At 46.4% G+C, this 13,450-nt stretch overlaps 1 protein-coding gene across 2 annotated transcripts in view; it reads left to right on the top strand.

Moving 5' to 3' along the window:
- The first annotated feature begins 378 nt into the window (after nucleotides 1–378).
- Nucleotides 379–13,450, top strand: part of beta-Man (beta-mannosidase) — a 52,274-nt gene continuing 39,202 nt past the window's right edge. Inside the window, exon 1 of one of the 2 annotated variants that reach the window (XM_089548020.1) lies at nucleotides 379–537. The gene's annotated coding sequence lies outside the window, so the exon portion shown is untranslated. The remainder of the gene's footprint in view (nucleotides 538–13,450) is intronic. The other variant, XM_089548021.1, reaches the window with a different exon arrangement.

Genomic DNA, 13,450 nt, shown 5'->3' with positions numbered 1-13,450 from the left:
TCATTAGCCTCAAAATGAAGTCTCGTTTCTGTTATTCCCGCGCTAGGTAATAAACATTAGTTTTCTTTGCTAGAATTCTTACCGAAAGCCAAGCTAGCAGGAGCATAAAAAAAAAGGAACCATCAAAGAGCAGCAGTACAGCCTAAGCATTGCACGTGCTGCATTGGGGTACTGCAGTCTATGGGACCCCGATGATTCCGGTGGTCTCAAATCGATCTTTAAATCGCGTTAGCTACGTAACACTTGCACGGCGTACGGCGGCGAGACAGTGAGCCTCCCTTCGTCACAAAGCGTGAGGTGATTGACAAGGGTGGAGAGAAATAAGCGACTCACGTGCCTCAGCGGGTTCGTTATCGGAGCGAGGCGAGCTTGCTTTCCTTTGAGGCAGATAAACACGCTGTCGCGAACTGATTGCGAGTCGAGTCTTACCACAAAGTGGATGTCCATTGCAGCTCCGACCGAACGGATCGCTCGCCAAGCATCGCTGCCGACTTGGACCGACAAATGCCCTAGCTAAGAACGATCAGTAAAGAAAAGGTGAGTTGCTTGTTTTCCTTTACAATTTTTCATGTTCTTTATTTGAAAGAAATTGACTATTTGTGGGAAGGAAAAATCGCATTTGTCTTGACGACAGCCATGAAAGGCATCAAATATAAAAGGTAAGCTGGGAGACGAAAACAGCAACGAGTCAGCGCTGAAAAGACTGAGAATTGTTTAGTAGAACGAAGAAAATCTTTTAGGAGAGAAATAAAAGTTTTTTTTGAAGGGAGATTAGCAAATAATCTTTCTATAGTAGGTTGACTGAGTTTCATGTCAAATAGACGCAACAGACCCTACCATTCACACACAAATAGGCCGGAACAGCATCCTTGTTTTCATAGATTTTTGACCGTGATCCACAGATTAAATATCATTTAATGCATATCGTACTGCGCATATGTATTGCATTAAAATTTACTCAAATGTATCTAAGCCTTGCCTCTCTTGCATGTACTCGTAGTGCCGACGATAAGTAGCGATATTTACTAGTCGTGGTAGAAAGGACGCCCTTTTTGTAAGCATTAGTGATGAACCTCTCAAGAAGGGCTAGTTAGTATGCAAATACATCTCATTAAGCTCTCACCGGCTTGCAAGTTAAGTTTTCCGATTGAAAGGAGAAAGCTGCCTTGTATCTACTAGTAAGTGCATGGCGTTCATGGAGGCCTACTTGACCCTGAAAACTAAATAAAATGTTCAGTAGAAAGCATCTTTCAATGGACAAAGTGCCAATATGTGATATGCCGATTTTTAAGAAAAGGGAGTCACCTATGCCCAATGGTCGAAAGAAGAATGCAGTTGAATGCAATGCTGCTAAAGCCTCAATCGCCTTGCTGTGACGTGCTTGCGCACGTTTCGAACCCATTTGCGAAAATGAAACCTCTTACTATGGGTTAGTTCTGTTAGCCTGTGTTCTCGTGGTCTTCTGTAATTATACTTCTGCTCCTTACCTTTGTTCCCTAGCATTTTTATCACGTACGCAGGGATGCTTGAAGTGCTCACCGCCTTGTCTCATACTTTGTTTACCATACGACTCATAGCCTGGCAATGCATGAAGCATGGAGTAATAGAGGGCACTTTTATCTTGACAGCATAGAAAGCCGCATGAGCTAGCATTTTGTGCATGCCTTCGAAACGAAACAAGTATTTGTTTGGATTTTCATTTGACTACTAAACAAACGCGGGTTAATGACATCCGAGCCAAATCAAGAAGAAGAACTAGGCTTGGGCATGACATCTAATGCGAAGTCAAGATAACCGCTGGTCCTTAAGGCTAACGGAGTGGATTCAAAGAGAAGGCAAGCGTAGCAGGGGGCGGCACAAAGTTAGGTGGGCGGATGAGATTAAGAAGTTTGCGGTGATACGGTGCGCGCAGCTGGCAAAAGACAGGGTTAATTGGAGAGACATGGGAGAGGCCTTTGCCCTGCAGTGGGCGTAGTCAGGCTGATGATGATGATAATAATAATGAACTTGCCCTAATAAAGCCAAAATGTATCCGGGCTGGTGATGATGACGTTATAACTGATTTTTTTCGGTGAAATCAGTCGAATAGGATCAGAAAGGTCAGAGAGAAATGATATGATTACTTTGAGTCCCATGAAAGCAATTACTGAAAAAGGGCAGACTTACCGGATTACATGCTCAGGCAACTGGCTAATCCTTAAAATATAGAGGTTGAGACGCCAACCTACGCCGAATGTCTGCGTGCAGCGCTTTGGCTGCGTGTAATAGATACTGACAGGTGTTGAGTTCCGTTACTCATTAACGTGCATATTCAACTGCATTGACGTTACAGTAGAAGTTGGTGAAAGCCGCCTCAGAGGAATAACTGCATTTCGAGGTTTAATTTAATTCAGCAGAGCGGTGCACTCTGCCACAGTTTTCGAAGCATCAGGAAGAGGAAAATTGATATGGTTATTAACTGAGCTGAATTTCATTTAAGAAGGAGCTGTCAAATTGATTACAATGAGCGCGTGTTAAGGTTGCATAGTTTCTTAACGGTGTTAACGGTTCAGAGAAGCCAGCGGATCTATTTTGATTGCGGAACTTGTTTACCAAAATCGGAAGTAATACGCGTGGGCCATGCGTCATCTCTTCAATGTTTGTTTTCTGATAACCTTTTGACACCCGATCTTTAATCGGCTGGATAAGAAGTGTAAGCTGAATTAGGCATTGACAACAATCGATAAGCAGGTGTTGTTCATTGTAGACAGTGACCTACTCTAATTCCTTCCCCCTGAAAACAAGCAATGACTGGAATATTATCTCACGGAAAGCCTTTTGAACCACCGACCCTGCGAGTTTTATAACTGAACTAATCACGCTGTTAGAATGCAACTAATCGTTATCTGTTGTTCACCCATGTATGGATTTGAATTTAAGTGTTCCGCTTTTGGAATGTGTTATTTACGGCTGTAACCGGTCTCCTCCTTGTTTTTTTTTGTGTGTGTGTGGGTGTGTTAAGCTTGCTTCAATATTAATCCCACGTATAACGTTGCCTTTTGAAGTTAAGCAAACAATGAAAGGGGAATGAGGGGCTCGTTATAAATATTAGAGAAGCCAACAGCCACAGAAACCGAAGGACACAGGGTATTTTTAATTTTTTTTTATTTATTTATTTGTGCTGTTGTTTTATTTAGAATATTACTGAATATGTTATCGCTTAAAGCTAATTGATTAGAAAAGCAGAAGAAAAAACAACCACATGCCGCCGGTGGGATCCGAACCCACGACCTCCGAATTACGCGTCCGGTGCTCTACCTCTGAGCTACGGCGACGGCTGTCAAACCTTCTGCTTTCGGGGGTATTTATGTTTACAAATAACCTAACCTTGAGAGTGTTCATCAGCGCCACCCGCGTTCGTAAGCGGCGGACGTGGAACGTCCTGAGTTACCGCTGGTGTGACGTAGAACGCCATCGAACGGCGAGGGGTGGAAGCTGTGTGAGAACCCTCTTATGCTTCCTATGGCGTCAAGGCTGCGCTTTGTTTTTTTTTACTTTGATTCAGTGACTCCCCCTTCTGTAATGCGAAAACCGTTAGGGTAAAACAAGTTAAATGAAGTCTGGCCTTCTACGCAAAAGTAAAACACTTTTCTTTACTTTAGTAAGTGGCTGGTGGAACCGATTAGCACTGATAAAGACAACTTGACCGTTTCTTTCACGATGAAAGATGCCTGTGCTGGGTCGCTGCTATTCAGTAACTAAGGTAAGGGGATGTAGACAGAGCAATAAAAATTTATTTCTGAATTCAAAAAGCCTTAAATGGTGTGAGTTGCCCAGAGGAAATGGACCACGTTAGCTGCCTGAAGCTCGAGAGAAGTTAGCGCAGTCATAGATGGTCGATGCTTTCGGCAAACAAATGTAAGCGGGCCTTCGAGTGTGTGTTCAGGGGGTGTTCAATATCAAACAAGTAACAGGTGTTATCCAAAATTTGAAACTAAATACGCACTTAGCATACTTCGGAAAGACCGGTTTATGAGATTACACGCAGAATAACTCTAAGATGTCTTTACTAATAATGAAAGACCTACTATAGGCTGTACATAATTTGCCGCCACTTAAGCAATACTAGATGACACCTTTTTTTTCCCCTTGGTCGCACCGGAAATGGTGTCATTTATGTGTTCAATTGTGCAGGTGCAGGCTACAGATACCTTGGAACTAGTTGCAGGTTTTCTTTCTTAGCACATCCAGCATGAAGTACAATCTTGCGCATTTTAAACAATGTGTGTAGGCACATTGCTATCTTATCGTAATGGCTGATCTAATATTATTACGGGGTGTAACAGAAAACCTTTCACAGAACAACATATTAATACTCAGTTTTGGAGGTTTCCAGACGTAGTCTTGGGCCCCACTAACTATAAAAGTCAGGGAAGTCAGCGAAGTATAATTTGGAGACACTGTAGTGCTTGGATTAAACCAGTGGTGACTGACACAGAGATAGTAATGCAAAATTCTGCTCTTAATAAATAAGCGATATTTTTATTAAATGATCAAATCAGCTCAAGGAAAACGATAAGACAGAATATGACCGAGAATAAACAAATTCATGGGCCAGGTTCCTTATTTGATTTTAGGTGCACATTAGAAACAGTCTCCGAATTTAAACGCTGCATCAGTGCTGCCAATTACTTGAGCACTGTTCTGTTTCATTAACTATCAGCCACTATTATTGAAGATAACTGGGCGCTGTCCAAATTTTTTTCTTCAAGCATGCGACATACCAACATAACTCCCCATCTTGTCCCAGCTACACCTTCTAAACGCAGCAAGGTGTATACGTGCAAATCTAAAATAGGCACCCCACATTAGTATCAACACAGAGAGCTTAAACAACTACAAGGCTTTCTGGCCTCCAGTGTCCTGCACCATGCGCGCATAGAAGTGCCCGAAATGACTGCACTTGGCGCGTGCATTGGTAAACAGCTCATGAAAGTATGAAGGGTTTATCCCAACCAGGAACATACAGTCAGCTGGAAAGCCACCTGTTTAAAACTTTGGGCTTGCGGATCACAAAAGTATACGAGCGCATTTTAGCGCATTGTTTGGTTGGGTATTTAGAAAACTCCACTGGTCCTCCTTCTTAACCTGCACACGTTCTTTTTTCCAGTGAAGTGTGAAGTCTTTTCCCACGGTAGAGAGGAGAGCCTCGAATCCCCCGCGCTAGGTTCAAGTTCTTTAGACTGCCTCGCACCCGCCTGAAAAAAAAAAGCGCCTCTAATCCCACGCGTGATAGCGCGATGCGTGAAAACTAGATCACCGCGGCTGGCCGGCGGCAAGCTGGCGCGGGGGTGATGTGCAGTGCTGCGTCCACAACTGGCCCTCCCCTTGGAGCCTTATTAAGTTGGTGGCAACGCGCAAGGGGCCGCGTAAGCAAGGCTGTCTGCGCGGAAAATGCATCACCGGCCGCCAAGGAGTGCGCGGCCGCGCTCAAGGGGGCCACGGCCTTGCGCTTGAATCCCCGTCCAGCTCAAAGTTGGCGGCTTAAAAACAGCTCACCTTCATGGAGTGGACGTCGCGCGTATCCACCGACCAGGTTGTACGTAAAGTGAAACCGGGTCTCGTTAGGCAGATGCGATAAGGCTGGTGTGGATATAGGAATAAAATAGCGCGGTGCCGCTTGACTGCAAGAACTTTCGTTTCTCTAAGCCTACCCTCGCGGAACTGCAAGTAAACGATGCCAGGACAGGAAGTCGACAGTGCGTGCTTACTGCTAGTGCTTTTACTTATATTGTAATTCTCTGATAGTACCTCACTATGTACAGCCTTGGTTAGAAGTCACTAGGTCACATTATCTGCTTTTGAGCCTGGTAATGGGACATGAACAACATCCTCGAACTCACAATGTGTGGAAGTTAAGGAGGAAGCTCGTCCCAACCCCTGTGGACCTTGATGATTTCAATGGCAGCGTAAGTGCCTGACTATATTGCTCAAAAGCAGACCTCATGATCCGGGGACTTTTGGCCAACCTTGTGCTAACGTTGTCATTCATACTACAGCCGAAATCGAAGGCAGCTTTGAAGCGCAGGAGATGACGGGACACAAAATGTGCTGCTGCTCTGAGAGTGCACGTGAATTGTGGACTAGTGGCGCTCCTGTGAACTGTCCTTTGACGTCAGATCAAATTTTGGGAGAAATACCGTGCTCCAATAAATTACCTGGAGCTCACTGCAGCGCACCTATCCCAGTTTTGCTCTTCGTAAAGCCCGGCTCACAGTTATTATTACCTGGAAATTAGTTACTTATAGTGCTCCTAAAAACATGACAAATGGGTAGAACGTCTTCCTTGCGTAAGAAAAACCGTACTTGCAGAAGGGTGCGACTTTTCCACCTGAAGAAGTAGCTTAATATTTCATTGCGTAACAGAATTTCCGAATTAACTGTTGCTTAGTTTTTGTACTTGGAGTAACCTTCCACCTCCCTTGTCTTTACCAAACCTTAGCATAGCTTAGAAAAAACAAAGGCTCTGCTGGTGTCCAAACCAGCTTTGAACTAGTTGCCATGTGTACTGTCTTCAATGGCTCTCTAAACCAGTCGTTTGGTACAAATAAACAACTCAGACTCTATATTTACCAGCAAAAAAGAACAAGGGGAACTTTAATTTAAAGGAATGATAGTTTCTTAGTCCTGCTCTCAATCAAGAGGTGAGGAAACATATTAAAAGTTGGTTCACACGCTGTCTGGCTTTTTCAGTCACTTTTCAGCCGTTATTTATGCCTCCTTAAAAACAGGTTTTAGAGTTTACCACCCCTACAAATATTTTCTGCGTGCCATTAAGATGGCCTTCAGTGCTGCCTTTGAATACAAAACGCGCATGTATGGCACAGAGGCTTCCCCTCGCTGATAGAAAACGCCGAGCCTTGTTTAACCTCAAGTTCAGTACCTTGAGGAGTGTCTTCGGTTCTTTAATCGCTGCGCCTTTTTCCTTCTCATAGCTCCCCGCCCTGCCCACAGTCCAGTTGCAAACATATTCTTATCACGTACGAAAAACAAGGCGACGATATGAACGGCTGACTTACTGGTGATCTATGGCAGCCTGTACAAACCATAGAATTCCGGTCGGATCGGAATGCCAACGGGTATGCACCGAGTGGTCAACGCACGTCCGTTCCACGTGCACGCAGCCTACACGCCGCCTGGACCGGACCATGGTGGCGCGCATGATTGCCTTTCTGATTACGTGGTCGCTTCCGCGCAGAGGGCGCAGGTGTCTTCAACCTCCGCTCCTTCGCCGACGGATTCGCGCGATGGCAGACCGCTAGCGTATATAAAGGCGGTAGGCTGGCCAACCAACCACCCGTCGCTGTGTGGCCCTGGCCTTTCTCGGCTCCCTTATTCTTCTGGTTATTCCACGCGGAATTGTTCCTCCCGACCTAAGACGAGGCTTACACGCCCGCTAGGGTGCCGCGCTCGAGAATATCCGCCAACGAATTCTGGCGCCTTTTGCAGGCTGCCGGATCACCTCCCCACTCTCTCGCGCCGCATCCCTATTCCCACCCTTTTTTGGGGGTGCTGTCGTCAGCGCTTTTCCTACGCGCATCTGCGTTTTCGGAGTGAGGAGGCCTAAGGATGAGCTGTTGTTTTCTGCGTCTTGGAGTTCTTTTTATTCAGGACGCGTGAATCTATCGTGAAATCGCATTCGTGTGCCTACATTCTTTCCTTTGTGCATACCCCCATCTTCGGCTTCGTTCTCATATGCTACGCGCGTTTCGAACGAAGCTTGTTTTTAAAGAGAATCATTCGAAATTCTTCAAGCATGCTGTAGGATTCCCGATTGTAACAGTTTTCCTCATCCAGGCGAATGGAATAGTTGTTTCGAAGCCTGTCTTTCTGAGCAACCCTTTGTGGCAGTGATGCTTTCTATAATGACGCTGTGTTGTTTCCTGCCGAGGATGCTTCAAATGCGTAGAATCTATGAACCCCTGCAACAAAGTCGCAGAAATAGCGGTTGAAGCCGCTTGAGAAACAAAAATGAAAAACTGATTAGAAAGGCAAACTTCTACAGCACACAAGACCGCGAGTTATATGATGAGTAATATACCACAAGGAAGTTCATACAAGCGTTTCTTGACCAGCAAAAACGCTCTGAGGAGGAGAACAGCCGTCGTAGCAAGTAAACTGAAAACACAATACCACGCTCTAGCTAGCGCAAAACAATGCTCACCACAGGGCTTTCTTTGCAAGCACCTCCGCCCTACAATGCAGTTAATGTCGTGGCAGTTCCAACAAAACAATGCTGCGCCTATCATAGCTCAGCGTACTCCCTAAACACAAATGCGTTTGTACGGGAGTGAAAGGAAAGTAAACTTTCCCCTAGAAGATAGCTTACTCCCATATTACCCTTTTCTGTTTAGAGTGCAGTTCTGTGACGGGATCATGCTCGAGGCAGCAACTCATGTATCGATTTGCTTTCTGTTTCGAATGGTATTGCGGTTTGAAGGACGCGGCAGAACACCTTGATAAGGATGCCTTTTCTGTAGGCATATTCGATCACCAGGGCCATCTTTTATGCGCGGAGACCGGTAAGGAGACCTTTTATGTAAGGAGACCGGTAGACGCAGAAAATGTCGCAATTGCTCGAGTGATCGCGTCCACGGAGGCTGAAATTATCTTTAGCGACTAAAAAACTGCCATCAGAAATTCCGAAAAAGCGAGAGTATGCTTTACGACATACCGAATCCTGAAAAGAAGGAGCGGAACTTGACCGCTCAGCCAGATTGAAATCATTTGGATGTCTGCACGAGGCCGCCCACAACTAAGCACGAGGACCTAACGGCCCTGCAGTGGGCTACCCGTATCTAAGATAGGCGGAGTACCATGTAGTCACATACCACGAGATTACGATGCACTATAGAAACGATATCATGAGCTGCTCACCCCAGAATAAAAATCTAAACAAGCAGGAACAGGTAACATGAGGCAACTCCAAACAGACACACTACCCAGCCCATAGAAATTGTCTATCATATACCCAGACGTATACTCTCCGGTATGTCAGCTATGCTCTCATCCAAAAGAACATATTGCACATTTATTATATACAAATGCCCCGAGTAACCTGGTACAGATGGACTCAAAGGCTTTGCAGAGTGGGAGGCTGCAGCGACCAGCTCGAGTTCTAAGACTCAAACGAGGGCCTTGCTGCGCGCATTGGAGGTAGCAAGAGTCTCGGAGTCTCAACGCCAGGTCAAAACCAGTTCTTAAGGAACCGAAAAAGGAAGGGCTGAAGATGTCGGGGCCACACTCTAACACTTCTAAGAATTTTATTTTTCTGATAATAAAGTTTGTCATTCATTCATTCATTCATTCATTCATTCATTCATTCATTCATTCATTCATTCATTCATTCATTCATTCATTCATTGCTCGATTATCACTGAAAGGACGAGAAAGACGCCGCTGCCTCGGAGAAAGATTAAGTCAAACCCTCGGCGGCACAGCGCCTCGAACGCGCCGAAATGCATTCGATGCACGGAGATAATATTCCACTAACATCACGCGCTAAGCGTTGCTCTGGGCTCTCTCTGTCAGCTCCCTTTGTATCGCCGGCGCACCTTTGTGCCTGGTTTCTTCCTTCAAACCACTCCCCGCGCGTCGTCCGCACGTCGCCCCCTGTCGACCTTGCTGCGAACCGAAATGCGAGGCCATGCGGAGACCCGGGAGGCGTTCTACCTGCGAGGCTTTCGATCACATCGTGGCGCTATCTACCGGGTGCGCTAAAAAGCTCCACCCGATTAAGCACTAGTCGCGAGCTCTAGCAACAGTATCGGCTGTGTTGCGTGCGTTGCTCCCGACTCGGAAGACTACTGGATCGTCCCTGTCTGTTCCTTCTTTGTCCGTCTTGTTTTAGCGCTTTCGAAAGAAGTTCCGACTCGATATTGAGGGCTCGGTCCAGGAACGTCCCGGAGGCCGGCCCGGGCTGCCGGAAGCGAAGTGTTCTCTTTATTTCCGCTGCCCCAGCTGAGGTGCTATATATATATATATATATATATATATATATATATATATATATATATATATATATATATATATATATACTTAATTCGGAGGTCATCGGTTGGAACCGAACCGATGACCTCCGAATTACGCGACCGGGGCTCTACCAATTGAGCTATGTATATATACAGGGTGTTTCACCTAAGACTTTCTGCAATTTTTAAAAATAACCTATTTGAATTAGACGCGCGCTTTTTCTGGCATAGCATTGTCAGTGGTGTAGTACATCATAATGCAGCTAAGACGTGCTAACTAGCAGGTTGTTAACCAATATTTAATAGTTAACTTTTAAACTATTACCGTTGGGCTCCTTAATTATTGAGAGGCATGCAGCCGACCTTAAGTAATGTCCATATCCGTTTTTAGAATTTCGAGAACACGATTATCCTCGGCGCTGTGCCCAACAAATTTCGCCTACATCGCGCCAGAATACATGCGGTTTGAGAAGCTTGCAGGCAAAGCAAGCTCTCCAGTGCACGTAACGCGTCGAAGTAGCCAAAATTTGTTGGGCCACAGCGCCGAGGATAATCGCGTTCTCGAAATTCTAACAACGGATATGGACATCACTTACGGTGGGCTACATGCCTCTCAATGTTGACAAATGTTTAGGGGAATCCCCCAAGGTGGAGTAGATTTCTAATAAGGGTGGTCCCGGGTTCGAACCCCGGACCAGGACGAATTTTTCTTTAACTAAGAAGTTTCTGAGAAAGCTGTATAGCTTTCCTTTGTAGCCGTATGGCTGCGCTCGGGTGGACGTCAATGAGTAATTACTCCCTTATTAGAAATCTACTCCACCTTGGGGGATTCCCCTAAACATTTGTCAACACTGTTCCCACTTCGAGTTATTGATCAATTCGCTCTCGCCCTACCATAAGCTTGCCGTGCCAGTTAGCTCAATTGGTAGAGCGACTGCTCCGGTGTAGCGGTGGTCCCGGGTTCGAACCCCGGACCAGGACGAATTTTTCTTTAACTAAGAAGTTTCTGAGAAAGCTGTATAGCTTTCCTTTGTAGCCGTATGGCTGCGCTCGGGTGGACGTCAATGAGTAATTACTCCCTTATTATGCCTCTCAATAAATAAGGAGCCCGACGGTAATAGTTTAAAAGTTAACTATTAAATATTGGTTAACAAGCCTGCTAGTTAGCACGTCTTAGCTGCATTATGATGTACTACACCACTGACAATGCTATGCCAGAAAAAGCGCGCATCTAATTCAAATAGCTTATTTTTAAAAATTGCAGAAAGTCTTAGGTGAAACACTCTGTGTATATATATATATATATATATATATATATATATATTGTAACGTGCTTCCATAGAACCTCGACGGAAGAAGCAGAAGATGAAGGACCAGCAGAGAGAAAGGAAGAGAAAGAGCTGAAGGACGCTGGTAGGCTTCCTGCTTCCATCCTGCTCCGACCGATCCCCTCTGTGAATAACCACCCGTGCGTGCTAAGCACGTAACAGTTTGGTGAGAGGGGCCGGGTATCGACCACGGAGCATTCCATCTACCGAAGGAGCCGTAGACTCGCAGGCTTCCCACCACTGCCATCGGACATGCCTGGAGACGACAATGCCGAGCAACCCGGGACATCCACAGCGAACAACTGGCCACATTACCGAGAGCCCCGCACATTTTTTGGAAAACCTGAAGAGGACGTTGACGAGTGGCTGAAACACTACGAGCGGGTGAGCAAATACAATCGCTGGAACGCTGCTACCAAACTGGCTAACGTGGTGTTTTTTCTTGCCGCCACTGCCCTTGACTGGTTCGACAATCATGAGGATACACTGAGTTCATGGGCAACCTTTACGACCGAAAGCAAGAAAAATTTTGGGGATGAATCGGCAACAAAGAAGCGTGCGGAACAGACATTGCTTCACCGCGCGCAAGTACCCGGAGAAACTTGCACGGCATACATCGAAGCCATCTTAAAGTTATGCAAGCTAGTTAACTCCAGTATGCTTGAAGAAGACAAAGTCGGCCACCTTCTAAAAGGAATTGCGGAAGATGTTTACAATTTCCTGATTAGTAAAGAGAGCCTGAGCACCACCGCTGACGTTATAAAACATTGCAGAACATTTGAAGCTCTTAAGCTGCGTCGAATTACCCCTAAATTCGGAAGATTGGCCAATGTCACCTCTATAGCCAGTGTTGAAGCCTGTCCTCCAAATTCTATGGCTGATATGATTCGAGAGATTGTGCGCGAGGAATTGTCCAGATCCCGGGACACCTTCTGCCGCACAGAATATCTGCGGCACAGTTCTGCACCGGAGGAAGATGTTGCCGCCCTGTCGACTCCGTGGGCTCAACCTAACGGCACTTTGCCCATGGACGATCGGAACATTGCCCAACGTTATGGCCACCAGCCGGCGGAAACGAGGCCCACCTACCCAGAAGACGTTGTTCGTCAGCAGCGAGATCCTGGCTCCAGCCAACGTCGCGACTTTGTTCGCCAGGACTTTTATGGCGGTCGCTGGCGCTCTCAACCTTTGTGCTACCGGTGTGGCATTGCAGGGCATATCGCTAGATATTGCCGCCGTCGTTTCCCGACTTCTCAAGACTGCCAACCCCCAGCGCCTACTTACGGACAAGTGCACACCGCGCAGCAGCGACCCTCAACGTCCGCTTGGGACCCATACCGTCCGAGCACTTTGCGGAGTTCATCACCTGCATCTGACCGCAGTGTGACGCCGCCACCTCAGCGCCAACGGCGGTCACCTTCTCCTCGACGTCGTGCATCCCCTCCGCCTCCGGGAAACTAGGAGGCGCGGCCAATGGAGGTGAGGCCGCCGGCGAGTCGATGACGTCCAATATACAGAACAAACTGGAAGTGTTTATTGATGGTGTGAAAACAATGGCTCTTGTGGACACTGGTGCTACCGTATCCGTTATGAGTTTGAGGTTTAAGAACCGTTTAGGTAGGAAAGTTATGTTTAGTGGTGACCGTGCAGCGTTATTTCGTGGTGTCGGTGGTGAACCTTTGGTTCCACTTGGTGTGTGTGCTTCGGATGTTGTTATTGGTGGTCTAACGTTTAGAACAGAATTCGCAGTGCTACCACGGTCAACGCATGATGTGATTCTTGGAATTGATTTTCTGCAAGAGTGTGGTGCAACTTTAGCCTGTCGTACGGGAGAAATTGCTTTGAATTCTTCACTACTTTCAGCTCTTGTGGGTAACTCGACACCGGATTTTGGAGCATTTGCGGTGGAAGAAGACACTATTGTACCAGCTTTCTCCGCAGCATTCGTGCTGGTTTCCTCTATTCACAATCAGTGCGAATCATTTGAAGCTGTGGTAGAGCCTACGACACTCGCCTGCTCTAAGAAGAGTATCGTCGTGCCTCGTTGCGTAGTTCCCGTGGTGAGAGGCCGTACTGAGCTGTGGACAGTGAACCACTCTGAAGAGCCAGCTG

This window comes from Amblyomma mixtum, chromosome 6 (assembly GCF_055824585.1).
Source record: "Amblyomma mixtum isolate Tamu chromosome 6, ASM5582458v1, whole genome shotgun sequence".
Lineage (NCBI taxonomy): Eukaryota > Metazoa > Arthropoda > Arachnida > Ixodida > Ixodidae > Amblyomma > Amblyomma mixtum.
This window is presented reverse-complemented; position numbering and strand designations above follow the sequence as displayed.